We start from the raw sequence: 5,460 nt of genomic DNA on the forward strand, positions 1-5,460 counted from the left end.
ATGGTAGTGAAACCAGAAGGGGTCACCAGGAAATAAAAGTGGGAAGAAGCTGAAGGAAATAAAACTAAGCTTCAGCATTCAATAGCAAAATATTTCTTTTTAACATCCAAACAAAATAAATAAATAAGCAAAAAAGAAAATGGCCAACTTGAGAGGAACTGGAAGAATAGATAGAGATTTTGTTTCCATTAGCCCTCACATCTAAGGAATCTAAAGTACTTTATAAAATATTATGCTTTACAGCCTCTTTATGAGACAGGCAAGTGTTATTATCTCCATATACAGGTGGGGAAAGAAGGAACAGAGGTTTGCTTCTTTTATGCCAAGTGAAGCCAAATATTTTGTGGAGTATTTGAAATGAGACTTGAAAATAGGGAAGCAAGGACAGAGAAAGCTGGAAGAATTTGTAATTGAGGGGAATAATTTCACACCACATAAGTGTCTAGAGGACGTTAATATAGTGAATCTTCATTTCCAGTGAAGTGGAATGAAAGCCTTGAATTGCTTCAATGCACCACATAGTGCAAATAGCAATTTCAGTTTCAGAAAATCCTCCACTTATAGGCAAGTTGTTCAGTGAAAATGGTCATGATGAGGATTTCGCACATAATTGTCCAAAATATGTTCATAGTTGTACCCAATACACACACACACACACACACACACACACACTTTCTCCGTTGAAATATTAAATATTTATAGGGCATTGTGTAGGCGCATGAAATACACTAATGGGTATCTACTATGTTTTGGTTCCACTGTGTTATTTATTCACTTATTTCTTTTTCACCACCTACTTATCTTTTTATATGCTGCTTTTCCCTGATCCCTTTCATTTTGGAACTTTCTTTAAGGGGTCCTGCCCAGAGAAGATAGATGCAAAAGCTTAATAACAATAAGTATTGTGGTCTACTTTCTTATTTATAATAAAATTCATAAAGCATAAATAGATATTAATTTCATTTGAAGGCTCTAAGTTCCAACACACCCAGTGAGAGGTGGCCCCTATATTTTTTTTGTGTGTGTGTGAGATATATAATTTTTAAAAAGAGGGCTGAGCCTCCAGAGTAGTTGAATCTACAGGAATATGATGCCTGGATATTTTTATATATTTTTTAAAATTTATTTTAGTTTTTAGTTGTAGATGGACACAATATCTTTATTTTATTTATTTATTTTTATGTGGTGCTGAGGATCGAACCCAGGGCCTCGAACTTGTGAGGTGAGTGCTCTAGCGCTGAGCCATAACCCCAGCCCTCGATATTTTTTTAATCAAGTATTTGAAGTTGAAACAGCAAATTAGGTTGTCTATCAATAAGTTGTTGACAAAAGTAAGAATAAAACCTACTGATCTGGAAATTAAATTGGGGCTTTTTAAGGTGTGAAAGTCAATTGAATGCTAATGAATATTATATAGTTCTTGTTTTAATTAGCACCCTAATTCTTATTCCACAAAAGATTTGAAGTAACAATGTTACTTTCATTGTTAAACAAGTGTTATTTTTAGTTTTGTTTTAAATCAGGGATTAAGCCCAGGAGCACTCAACCACTGAACCACATCCCCAGACTTTTTTTTTTCTTTTAATGTTTTTAAAATTTTTAGACAGGTTGTTCATGGCCTTTTTAAGTTGCTGAGGCTGGCTTTGAATTTGTGATCCGCCTGCCTCAGCCTCCTGAGACACTGGGATTACAGGTGTGGGCCATTAAACAAGTTTTAAAAGTTAATTGCATTTAACCTTTTTGGGGAGTAAAGCAATTTCTTTATTTATACTGACGCTGTGATAATGATAGATACTATCAAAACTGCTTTCATCTGCATTTTAACCATATTTTGAAGTTACAATGTATAATTTAAGGAATTATATTTGAATATAGTTACAAGTCTTGACTGGTTTGGAGGAGAACTGAGCCCTAGTAATCTAAGGAATTCATTGTATGTAACAAGTTAATTTCTCTCCTATCCTAGAATGATTGCAAACCTTCCTTGGGAGGTTGGGAGAATAGTCAAACAATCTTCTGTGTACAATGTAGTAGAGCTCAGATGAAGTAGCTCGATGAGAATGTTTAAGTTTTCTTGGTTAGTCTTATTTGTACTTCTACCCTCCCTTAACCTCTCCTACTTCATTAAACATTAACAAATATACCTTTAGGGAAATCTGCTTTGTAGAAAAGCATGACATTTTTTATGTATTAACACTGTAGTTACAATGTACCAAGGCAGGTAAAGGTTTTATCAATGACAGATAGCTCTAATATACAATGGAAGCCAGACCAATATTCTAATTATCCTTATGTAAGGTCTCAAGGAAGTAAAGAAAATATATAAAGGAAGTATATAAAGGAAGTAAAGGAAATACAGCAAAGACTGAGACTTTCTTTTTCTCTCACAATAATACTGTCCTCTTTAATAATCATTTCCAAAGCAGACCCACACACATGCAGTATTTAATGTCTTCCACCAATAAGCATGGTTAATATTTAAGCAATAGAAATCTAAAAACCAAGAAAGATGTTATTAAAATTGGTATCATAAGCTATTGTTCTTAATTTAAAAAAAGATGATTATTTACCAATTAGAGCAATGAATATGTGTGAGATATATAATTTTTAAAAAGATGCTACTGTGATTTAATGTTGTGAATATTTCCTCTAGTCTTTGCATATATTTTGGGGGGTTTGATTAATTCATTATTGGATAGAGAAACTAACTACATTCTATTACTAATGGAGATACTTGTAGTGAATAAATAATGGCAATTTTTCTTTTCTATCTAGGGTGTCTTTTGTAGTTTCTTTTCCCATATTGTTTCTTGAATTATGTGGGTTTGGTGCTACAACAGCTCATTAAAATGGCTCCCAGTGTGTGAACCATTCATTCCCTGGGAGTTATAACTGAATTTTTAAACCTGGGTTTGTTTTGTTTTAAACATTTCTAACAATAAAACTAGAGCATCAGGGACACTGTACACATTAGTTCAAGCTGAGCCTGGTTAAAATTGAGATACAGGAAAACAAAAGGGATGTAGAAGGTTGCTCATCTCTCCTTCTGGACATATGCTTTTTCAGTACATTAAATTTTCAGCTAGACCAGTACCTATTTTGATTGTCCCACAATTTACATATAGTTTTAGGCAAATGTCACTTTTGGAGATAAGTCACAGGCCATCATACAAGTGTAAGAGAAAGAGCATCAACAAATTTATCCATTTTATGTAATGATACAGCAAGTAATGAATAGAACTTATTCATTTATCTTGAAATATAAAGCAATGATCATTTTTCTTGGATGAAGCATTTTATTGGATGATCGTTCTGCTTCAGTATAATATATAGCAAGTTTTTAATGAAATCATTTTACATCCAGTATATCTAATTATTAACCTGGTATAAAACTCAATTTCAACTAAATCTAATTATGTAGCAAGAAACTTAGTATATACTAAAAATACATATGAAAAGAAGATATTCTTTGTTTTGCCTGTACTTCCCATTGATATAACAAATCTACTTATGACATCTAGAACCATGATTTAGGTAAGAATGTCACTAGTTAAAGCTACGACATGGATATGATACATAGTCTCAGCCTATCAGATGCAAATCTTCAGGAACCAGGCTTTATTGGTTCAGATACTTGCCTGCTTGTTTCACAGAACACTTTGTTAAGTGAAAGGAAGAATAATGTCTCCAATTGAAAAACAGAGGGAGTTTGGGGCTGGCAGAATGCAATTGCCCAAGTTAGAGTGAACCAAATTGATCTGAAATCATTTAGATAACAATGTGATGGGCAATGGACAGCATTTGTTTATGAAGACAGATCATGCCAGGCAAATCTGATTTATTTGGTCTTATAAAATTACTCAACAAGTTTGTGGATAAAGGAAACTCCCTGGACAAACAATATATCTAAATGTTTGTAAAAGCCTTTGATGTGGGTCTGCATGAGATTAAGATAATTGAAATGCTGGGAAGATGTTGCCTAGATAACAACAATGCAATGGTGTGGTTATCAGATTCAAAACAGAAAGTCATAAAAACAGATCATGATACCGAACTAACATATTTGGCAGAAGGCCATAAAGGGACTCGCATATTTATAGATGAGTATTGTAAGCAAATATGAAGATGATTTAGTCCATAAAAAATTAGTTGATTCTTTCTTTAGAAGGCACACATATTATAAACAAAAATTTGTTTCAACTGCTTTACAAATTCTCCAACATGAACTATTACTTATTTTGGCCTCTACTGATATTTACAAGATTTAAAATGTGTGGTGTCTGCCAAAAGCATCAAAACAGATAACCATAAGTTTAAAAGGTTTCCAAAAGCATAGTAAAATTCAATGAAACTCTTATGTAGGTTTGTGAATAAATTCCTTTTTAGCTTTTTAAGAGCAAAGAGATAATTTATAATAAAACAGTCATAGTATTAATAGCAATTTTGGGAGAAACAACAACTATTTGTAAATAAAATCTAAGGAAGGGACTATGGAATGGAAAAATAGGATACAGTTTGATGCATTTTACAGTCTTCTTTCCAAATGGGAAAAATAGTTTCAATATACATTCACAGGGGCTACAGTGAAATATAGGACAATATCTATGACATGCCTACTAACCTATGAGAATTGTGGGAGGGCCATAAAGCTTGCCTCTGGCCCTGAAGACCCAGTGATATATTGATATGAACTGTTTAGTTGATGGATAATGGTGAGGATTTGGGGTGGGAGGCTCGGGAGAGAGCATTCAGAAAGGTGATGCCCATCTGCTGATATGAAATTATTTTAATATTTTAACAACCGATACAGCCTTTCTGGTTGGTTCCAGCTATATGATAGCCAAAGGACTCCAGGAAAAATAAATAACAGAGAATTTGAGTACATTAACTTTAAAAAAGTGAAATAAAAATTCAATAAACAGATTATAAGATGTTAAATCTCATGAATAATAAAATAAATACACATTTATTGTAACAAAACAATTCTTTTAACTTATCTAATTGATGAATACATTTCCTTATAAGTAACAGAACATAGTGGAGAGTACAGGGAACGTGGCATTCTTCTGCTTGTTGATAGAAGTATAAATAGACACTATCATTCAGAAGGACAGTTTTGCAATATTTATCAAAAATTTGAATGTTGGTTTGACTTAATGGCTCTGTTGTTGTTAAGGTCAATTAGATTAACCCTCCCAGTGAAAATAACTGAAAGAGCTAGATTTTTAAAATATTTTTAAAATGTAAGAGATTATGAAAAGATAGTAGGGAAGTATCAAATTACAGGTGAAGAAAAAATGGAATGTGGAATGTGGATACTGTCTGCCCTACTTGAAATTTCTGACTTGAAACAACTTAAAATTTTTTATTGTATAGATTTGCAGGACTGGGGAAGCAAAAAGCAAAATCCAGGACTTGGATAAGAGAGGAAGTCTAGGAGAAGGTCTTCCCCCATAGGAT

The sequence above is a fragment of the Marmota flaviventris genome, chromosome 2 (genome assembly GCF_047511675.1).
Source record: "Marmota flaviventris isolate mMarFla1 chromosome 2, mMarFla1.hap1, whole genome shotgun sequence".
NCBI lineage: Eukaryota > Metazoa > Chordata > Mammalia > Rodentia > Sciuridae > Marmota > Marmota flaviventris.